The following is a 10,577-nucleotide window of genomic DNA, read 5'->3' on the forward strand; positions in this document are numbered from 1 at the left end:
GATGCTGGTTTACAGACAGCAAGAAGCCTGCAAGTATTGTGGAGTAGACCCTTCACAGGCCTATGCCACCTGCTTTCCAGACCAGCGCAAGTGTGGAGAGCAGTGGGGCTACCTAAGGTCTACTCATTTCCTAGTTGTGCTGCTTTGGCTCGGGGAGCAAAGCACATGTTGTTTATTAATGGGTCTTTAATTCTGGTCCAACTGATGATTTATTTAGTGGAATGTCCTTCAATCTTTTGTATATGTTGTCTATGATTCTTAGCTTCCAGTACTGATGAGATTTTCCAATTTGATTGTTTTCATGGATTTTTAATGATGAAGTGACACCCTACTTTTGTGTTCTAGCAATTTTGCCCCCACCTTAATGGTGACGAAGAGTTCAAACCAATTCGATGGCAGTGGGTTTGGTTTTTTTGGTATTGACAACTAGAGGGAAAGAAAAATGGCTATTTTGGCATTTTTTTTCCTTAGTATGTAAAGCGTCATAAAATTATAAACCATTTGAAGGCAACAACTGAATCTTGGACTATTGTGTGGCAGAAAGACTGGCTCATTAAGTTAGGAAAAGTCATTCCTCATTGAAGAGAACCAGGTGAGAGGGGTTATAATTTCCTTTGTTAAACTTTTCTCTCTATAAGATAGCAGACCGTCAGGAAGTATACCTGACACAAAGTTATGACATCCTTGTATTCGAAGTAATCCTCGAAAAGAAAGACTGCAATCTAGTTAAGTCATTCAGCACATGTTCTCAGTGAGTCCCAGGGAAATCACCAGGTCTCTGAAAGCCTTTTCAAGAACCCAGAAAGGCAAACAGTTTTATAGTCATATTAAGATGCTGTTTGTCTTCTCCCCTGGTTTCCTCATGTGTGTATGATGATGTTTCCCAGAGGCTGCATGATGTGTCACATCACAGTATAGTGTGAAAGTAAAAGCAAATAAAAGAATCCAGCTGTCTTTCATTAAGCTAGACATTAAAGGTATTTGCAGACATATAACAACATAATTCTTCTCACTAACTTAGATTTTATTTTTAATGTATAATGGTTTTATTAATTATTAGTGGTAAATAGTTTTGAAGTTCTCAGTTTTTATTTTGAACACAGTAAATATCAATAGATATGTCATGTTAATGAAAGGTTTTTTGCTTTCTCAAACATTTTTTAAGTATTAAGCACCCCAAAGAATTCTGAGACCAAAGGTTCTAGAACCATGGACTGATGGTATAAAACTTAGGATGAGCTAAATAATAATAGTTATGTTACTGTCAAAGGAGTCCTGGTGGCTCAGGGTGCTAAGCATTAGGCTACTAACCACAAGGTTGGCAGCTTAAACCTACCAGCCATTCTTTAAGAGAAAGAAGAGGCCATCTATGCTGTCCTACAGTGTGGACTACGAGTCAGAATTGACGTGATGTTAGTAAGTTTGTATTTTTAATGTTCCTTTTGTCCCTGAGATTCTAAAAGAACAAAGGCAAATTCTTGTTCATGTTTATATGGCTAATATTCATTAGGCATCATTGATCTAAAACTAATTATTTATAATAATTGCAAGGGAAACGTTTTTCTGTCAAGAGTATTCTCAGGGATCCCATTTTTTACAGTAATTATATTATTTAAACGATATGGCTATTATTTATTGAGCAATTAATTCATAATAAGCATTTAGCATGTATGAACTCATTTAATTTTCATGGCATATCTATGAAATAAGCACCTTAGATTTAATTATTTTGTGTGTGAGAGAACTAAGAATTATATGTCAAATAAATTATCCCATTTACTTGATTGGTACATAGTGGAACCAGAAATGTCAATGTCATTTAAGCTAACTTCAGAGCCATGGACCATTGCCACTATTGTATCCTACCATTTTAAAAGCCAATATCTATTGACTCTCAATATAAGCTCACTAGATAGGCTCATCCTCTTTGTCTTTAGACCAATGCCTTGGACAGATGTTGATGGAGTAATATCCAAACAAAGAAGCATGGTCCAGCTATTAGCTTTAAATCACATAGTCTTTGTTCATTCAATCACCTTTTATTGAGTTTCTACAACTTCTCATATGCTATTCTATTTTATCCAGACAACTAACATTGCCTTCTCAGATTTTACATCTAATTGAGAAGACAATTAACAATAATTAAAAATTAAATTAGTTATATAGGATGTTAGAATGAGAAATTCCATGGAAATAATCGAGCAGACAAAAGGGGATGTGCATTTTGTGTGAGGGCATTTGGCATAATGGAGACATTGTTGTTGTTAGGTCTGATTCATAATGACCCGATGTACAACAGAAGGAAACACTGCCTGTGCTATCCTAACAGTCATTGCTATGCTTTAGTCCATTGTTGCAAGCACTCTGCCACTTTGTTTTGTTGCGTTTCTCACTCTTTTTACTGACCTTCTACTTAACTAAGCATATTAACCTTCTCTAGAGTCCGCACTTCTGACAATGTGTCCAAATTAACTGAGACAAAAGGTCTTGCCATCATTCCTTCTACGAAGCATTCCAATTATATTTTATCCAGGACGTATTTGGTCATTGTTGTAGTAGTCAAAACACATGCTTCACTAACACCATAATTTGAATACATCAAATCTTCTTCTGTCTTTCTTATTCATTGTACAATTTTTGAGTGCATATGAGACAACTGAAAAATATGGATGAGTATCAAGCTTCCAACATTTCATTTCTTTAAGGTAGGCCTGGTATATTTTAGCAATACCAAGAAGCCTGTTTATCAACATGGATGTAACTTGAAGGATCGTAGGCAGAGATAAATTCAGAGGAGTACAAGGAACCAGATTGCCTACTGCCATGCATCCCATATGGAGGTCTGAACCCACCAAGTCCCTGGAAAAGTACATCATGCTTGGTAAAACAGAGGGGCAGTGAAAGAGAAAAGGCTTTGTGTGTGTTTGGGTTGACTAGAGAAACAAATTCATAGACATCATGTGTGTATAAGAAAGAGCTTTATATACAAGAGCAATTGAATATTGAGAAAACATCTCAGCCCAGTCCCGATCAAGTCCATAAGTCCGATAATAGGTCATATATCCGATAACAATCTATAAAGTCCTCTTCAGATTCATGAAATGCATGCAATGATGCCAAATGAAGGAAGATAACAAGCCAGTGGGTGGAAAATCTTGTGGATCCAGTGGCATTGTAAGCATCTCAGTGCTGACAGGGGTCTCTACGTGACTGCTCCAGCTCAGGGCACTAGCATAGTTCCATGTGTCTTGTCAGCTGCAATGTTTGCCCAGGTATCAGCCTACATCCCACCTCCAAGAAGCTATTTATATCCTTAGTGCCTCCAAATAAGGTCATCAAGCTCTGACCGGATTGACAGGCTAAACTCCACCCCTTTACTCTTAATCCTCAAATTGACAACAGATTATGTAACTACCACAGCCCTCAATGAGATAGATGGACATGATGGTTGCAACAATGGGTAACTAGCAACAATAGCAATGGGGCTATGGAAGAAAAGTCTGATGATCTACTTTCATTAATATTACAATAAAGAAAACTATGGAACTCAGTTCCACACTATTGTGCAAGAGTTCACCTTGAATCAGAATTGACTTGGTGGCTGTGGGTTTGATTTTTTTGGGGGGGTGGGGGGTGGAGTTGCAATCCATAGTGAGTACTTTGAATGACATAAGAATGAGGTCTGGAGAAGAGGATGATAGCATATGTGTTAGTCTGGGTAGACTAGAAAAACAAATCCATGGACACACATATGTGTATAAGAAAGAGACTTATATATAAGAGCAATTGAACATTGAGAAAACATCTCAGCCCAGTCCAGATCAAGTCCATAAGTCCTATATTAGCCCATATGTCCAATATCAATCTATAAAGTCCTCTTAAGACTCATGAAACACATGCAATGACGCCAAGTGTAGAAGATCACAGGCCAGTGTGTAGAAGTCTTCGGATCCAGTGGCACTGGAAACATCTCAGCACTGGCAGGGATCTCCACCTGGCTCCTCCAGCACTCAGGGCTGTAAAGGGTGGGTCTTTGTGTCTTGTCAGCTGCTATGTCTCCCAGGGTGAGAACTGAGAGCCTCACACCTCCAAGGAGGAAAATCGGGATTTCCCAGAATCCTTAGAGGAAGGCCATGCCCACACTGAGATCTCATTGGCCATATCCTGATTGACAACCTAGACTCCACCCCTACACCCTTAATCCTCAAATTGACACTAGATTATGTACCTACCCCATCATATGACATATTTTATAAGGTCAATCAGTCTGCCATGTGGAGAAAAACAAGAGGAACAAGAGTGGAAATCTAGAAGACTATTAGGGAGTTATTGCTGTTATCCAGGTAAGAAGTCATGATGGGGTAGGCCAGGACATAAAAGTAGAAACAGGACTCGATTTCAGAAGTGGTGAGAAGTGGCTTAGTGAGAAGTTGTTTAACAAGCAGTGTGTTTCAAAAGTAGAGGTAATTACATCACATTTCAATACGGGATAACTCTAGGAATTGTAGGTTGATTGATTATGACTAAACTAAAATTTGTAACATGTCATCTGCCCTGAAAGTAAAATGTCTTTCTTCTATTTGTATCATTTTATTTTTAGAAGTGCTCTACTTAGAATTCATTAAAAATAGCAGATCTGAAAATGATAGGAACTGGTAGATAACTGTCGATGTTTAATCACTATATTATTCATGAATTAAAACGAATCTGTGGCTTTAACTGACTACATGCATGTGAATGCCAAATGATTGAGGAAACACTTCAACCTGATGAAACACTGTGAGTGAGACTTTAAATTGAATTATCAGCAATTCATACATCTGCTCAAATCTAAGCACATTCATTAAGCCTATTGAGAAAGTGAGAGAGAGAGAGATTATATATTTATTGTCAAAGACAGGTGCATGGCAAAATTAAATACATAATTTATTTGTTATTTCTCTTAGTCCCTTTTATATTTAAAATTCACTACCATTCAGTCAATGCTGACTCATATGTGTAAAATATATTCAAATATGTTAATTTAATAAACATTTCCATTTTAAGAGATGGCATATAGTATTAAAGATCGTGGTTACCTGACTAAGCAATCAAATCAGTAAAGTTTGAATCCTTGAATCATTTTTGTTAGTGGAATAATATCCAACAAATTACTTCATATCATCTTCTGATATAGAGGACTAGCTCTTCATAGGCGTGGAGCTGAGTGACAGTAACGCATTTAGCACAGAGCCCGGCGCATGGTAAAGTTCCACTAAATGCTAGAGTTGTTCAAAGATCACATTGACCATTTTAAGGAACGTGTCCCCAATAACGCATAATGTTTGGGATTGATCATTTCTTCAGGTCTAATTAGGGCCTTCAGTAAAACAATTCCAATAACAATCTAGCAGCATTATGTCTAAAATTGAAAAAAATAGTACATGGAATTCATGTATTGACATTTGAAAAATTGTTTACTCACTGATATGATTTCACACATAGATTGAATAAGAAGCACCTTCCTAGTCCCAACTATCCGGCATGTCAAAGTAAGTATTCTTTCTGTGATCTGGTTGTTGTTCTTCAGCGCCATCTGGTTGGCTTGGACGCAGCACAAGGAAATACGTCTGGTCTTAGACCATCTTCGCTATTTTTGCTACCAATTGTTGCAACCACTGGGTCAATCCATCTTGTTGAGGGTCCTCTTTTTTTCACTGACCCACTAAATGACGCAATCCTCCTGATAGCATACTCAAAACAGAGAAGAAAGTCTCAAAATCCTTGCTTCTAAGAACATTCAGGCTGTGTTTCTTTCCAGACCGATTTGTCTGTTCTTCTGGCAATCCATGATATTCTTAATATTCGTCACCCTAATCAAAATATATCACATCTTCTTCTGACTTCCTCATTCACAGTCTAATTTTCAAAGGCATATGAGGGAATTAAAAATACCATGACTTGTGTCAGGTGCACCTTATTCTTGAAAGTGACGTGTTTGCTTTTTCAGCTTTTAAAACACTATTTCTGTGTCCATGGATGTTGATTGTGGATCAAGTAAAATGAAATCCTTAACAACTTCAATCTTGTGCTCAATTATCATGATGTTTATTAGTCCAGTTGTGAGGATTTTTCTTTTCTGTACTTTGATGTGTAATACCTCCTGACAGCTGTAGGCCTTAATCTTCATCAATACATTTATAGCCATAAAACCTGATCTCTTCTTGATCTTTATCATTATGTGCTTCAAATCCTGTTAGCTCTCAGCAAGGCAATGTGTCATCTGCAAATGACAGATTGTTAATAAGCCTTTCTCCAAACCTGCTGCCAGGTTCTTCTTCAAATAGTCCAGTTTCTTAAATTATCTGCTCTGCATACAGATTAAATACATGCGGTGAAAGGCCAGAACCCCGATGTACACTTTTCTTGATTTAAACCACTCAAAATCCCCTTGCTTTGTTTAAACACTGTGCCTTTGTCTGTGTATAGGTCCTTTAGGGGCACAATTTAGTGTTCTGGAATCTTAACAGTTTGCAATGGTACCTATAGTTTTTATGATGTGCACAGTCAAATGCCTTAGCATAGTAAATCAAATACCAGTACATATATTTGTGAAATTCTCTGCTGTCAGCCCAAATCCATCTGACTTCATCATGGATATTCTTCCTTCCACATACTCTTCCGAATTGGGGTCCAATTTCTGGCAGTTCTGTCAAAGCACTCCTTCTGAAAATAGGCTAAAAAAGAAAAGCACAGGAAAAGCTTCCAGAAGCCACATAATTTCCAAAGTCATTCTTGTTTTACTTCGTTCTACATTACCTGCTCTTTGAAAATACTGCTCCTTCAAAATCGTATCAGTTCTGAGCAATATTTCTAGAGAATGGGTATCTTAATAAAGGAGAGATTCTTCTTTCTATTGGAAATAGTTGTATATTTTCAAGATTTTTTCTCTTATTGCATAAACATTATCCCTCACAATAAGTAAACTCTATGTTTACTTATGCATATGTCTTAAATGTCTAATTTGGTGGAATTCTCTAAAGAAGTATTTTTGCGTGTACACACGTTTTGCTATAAATATATCTATTGGCATGCATCATGCTGACACACACACTATGCTGTCATGTATGAAACAATATTACTGAACTAGCTTAAAATGAAAAAAAAGTAAAATGGTTAAGCAAGAAAAATAATGATTATGAATGGTAGCTAGATGTTCCCAGGAGACCAGATACAATTGCAGCACAGTAAAATCATGACAGGGAAAGAAAACACATTCATCTTGATGAGACCCGTTAATGCAGAACATCACGGGTCGAGATCTTCTTTCAATTATTGCTATGACTGTGAGCCAAAAAGATTCGGAGTTTGTTTGAACAAAGCCACAGAGGAACTGCTGTTGGCAATCAATTTCAGGCTCTAGAGCAGGCCCTTCAAAAGCCAAAGAATGCGGTCTCATGCAGGGTACGGGGATTAGGAGGCATATTTTGCAGTGTGGGAATGACTTTACACTGACAGAAATGGGGAGGAAAAAGGAAAGTATTTTTCCTGTGTGACAGCAAAGACTCCAGTAACTTGATGCTTTTACAAATCAATCAGACACAGCTTCCTGTGGGTTTTGGTACATGATTAGGACCGTTTTCCAAATGGATTTGGGTTTTGTTTTGTTTTTTTTAATCATTTTGTTGGGGCTTGTACAACTCTTATCACAATCCATACATCAGTTGAATCAGGCATGTTTATACATATGTTGCCCTCATTCTTTTCTAGACATTTACTTTCTATTGAGTCTTTGGTATCAGCTTTCTTTTTTTCCCCCTTCCCCACCCCCATAACCTCCTGATAGATTGTACATTGTTATGATTTTCATCTCTTACACCAGCCACTGTCTCCCTTCCCCCATGTTTTCTGTTGTTCTTCCCCCTGTAGAGGGGTGTATAGTTATATATCGATCATTGTGATCAGTTCCCCCTCTCTCCCTTCCTCTCCAACTCTTCCCCCTACCATTCTGGTATCACTATTCCCACTCCTGTTCCTGGATTCTGTGTGTTGTGAGCTCCCATCCCTTTCTGTACCTGTGTACATGTTCTGGACTAGTCTGAATTGAGAAGCAGCACTGGGGTCATGGTAGTGCGGGTGAGTAAGCCTCAAGGAACCAGAAAAATATAGTGCTTTTCATCAATGCTTTACTGCACTCTGGTGACTCATCCCCTCCCTGTGGCCCCTCTGTGCGGAGATTGTTCCACTCTCTACAGATGGGCTTTGGATCTCTGCTCCAGCCCCCAACATTCTCAACAATGTTTTTGCTTGTTTTTGTTTGTTATGTGTCTGCTGATGCCTTTTACCAGGTCTCTATGATTCCTCATGATCACACCAGCAGTGTGTTTCTTCCGTCTGGACTTGTTGCTTCACTGCTGAATGACGACTTGTGTAGCTTCAAACCTTTAAGACCTCAGACATTATATATTTTAATAGCCAGGCACCATCCCCTTCCTTCACCACATTTGCTTATGCACCCTTTTTGTCTTCAGCGATTGTGTCAGGAGGGTGAACATCTCAGACTGCCGATTGCTAGGACAAAGTGTTCTTGTATTGAGGGAGGGTATGAGCAGAGGCCCGAAGTCCATCTCCTACCTCAGTGTATTGCTGTATAAAGATATGTACATGAGCCAATGCCTCTATTTTTGTGGATTAATGTATATGTACCATGATGTTCATACCTTTCCCCATTGCTTTGCTTCCTTGGTCCTTCTCTGTTTCCTTTTACCTTCCTCCTGCCCCACTGTCACGTTCCCTTATTTCAGCCTCTTGGTACTTCCTCTTAGCTAGTTTGCTGTTGCTCCAACACCCTACACCCCTCAGATCCCTAGCTCCTCCTTGTTATTGGCTCCAACACCCCAGTTATTCCCCTGTCCATGGCACAGCCTGCTCACTGCTCCCTTCCCCCACCACCCTCACCTCCCAGGTCTCCCCAGGATCATTGATCTTGCTTCTCTCTCCTCGGGCATGCCTCCCGTGCCTATCCTATATAGATAGGTATACCGACTATGGCATAGCCCCAACTGATTTAAAAAAATGAAAATAGTAAATGAATAAGAAAAATTAAAAAATTTAAGAAAAAATATACAAAAATCCTAGGTCTGTTCGCTGGCCTTTAAGACTGCCCAGGAGCTGCCCCTCCCTGCCTGGAGCACCCCCTTGGGGGCTCCTCAAGGCTTCATAGCTCTGCCTTGCTCCAGCTGCTGGTCTGGAGTGCTCCCTTCTTGGTTCAGTCCGCTTTGGGGGGTTCAGACCGCTGCCGCTCCACCATGTGACCCCAGACATGTCCTCTGTCACAGTTTGCTCCAGTAAGGGGACAGCATGACACGTGCTGTTGTCAGCTGCCCCATCCCCTCTGTGTCCCATTAGCTCCCCACAGGGACATCATCCTCTGAGCCTGGTGTGCCAGCATGGGGTCAAGTCAGGCTCTCTCTTTCTCTTCCTCCCTCCTGGCCTGCCTCCAAGTGGGTGTGGCATGCTGGCCCCTCTCCCCAACCTGTAGGTTCAATGCTGCTCTCTGTCACACCACTTCCAGGGAGGGGGTCAGTTTGGCTCTGGTTGGGGCCAGCCCTGTAGTTCTCTCTTTTAATGCATTCTTCCATGTGGCCACGCTGTCCTCATGGCTAGGTGCATCGTGGTAGGGTCTGCATGCCCACTCCCCATTCTGTGGAGACCAGAGCAGTACTCTCCCCCTGGGTGGATTAGTGCCCTGCTTTCTCCGTCATCGTTTCACTTTCACACACACCCCTTTTCTCCCTCCCCCATCCCTTCTTTTCCCATTTTGTTGTTTTATAATGCAGTAAAATCTAAGCCCTCCCAGTTGCAACAACCAGACATTTGGCTCTTCTGAGACTTCCAGTCCGCTTAGGTTCCTTTTAAAATTGTTTCATGGCACAATTTTTCTCCTTGTAAAAAGATTCCAAGCCAGTGCATCAAAGAGCATTCAGTTTTTGTTTTGGCCTAAGATGTTAGCATTTGATAATATGTCTATTTCTAAAAATAATCAGTTGCTCCTGGTACAGTAAAGCTTGATCGTTTGTTTGAGATGCTTCTAACTACCTTTCAGTTTTGGCCAACATTTGGTTTGACTTTCTGTATATTTTAAAACTAGAACAAGGATAGACTAAAACACAGAACTTGAAATCACAACATGTTAGAGCCCATACCCATACCCTTACAAAGCTCCAGTGGATGAGTGTTGTACAAATTTCAGTGTTAAAGACTAATTTGCAATGGATATAATCAACCCCCGCAGCAAGAACAGTTTAAATAAATGCTGTTAAAATGAGTGGAGATGTTTCCAAAGACTTACCTCCCTCTACTTGCTCACTCTATGTACAAAGAGCAAAACCCACAAGATGGGCAGTTTGACTCCACCAGCTGCTCCATGGAGGAAAGAAGAGGGTGGCTGCTCCTTTAATGATTCAGAACCTGGAGAAATTAATAACAAAATGATAGTATGTTCCACTCAAGTACTCCCTCAACACAAGAATACTTTCTTCTAGTAAATTGGCATTCTATGATGCTCACCTTCCCGACACAACCGCTGAAGACAAAGC

This window comes from Echinops telfairi, unplaced genomic scaffold (genome assembly GCF_000313985.2).
Source record: "Echinops telfairi isolate 266 unplaced genomic scaffold, ASM31398v2 ScPeMD7_7;HRSCAF=31, whole genome shotgun sequence".
Taxonomy (NCBI): Eukaryota; Metazoa; Chordata; class Mammalia; order Afrosoricida; family Tenrecidae; genus Echinops; species Echinops telfairi.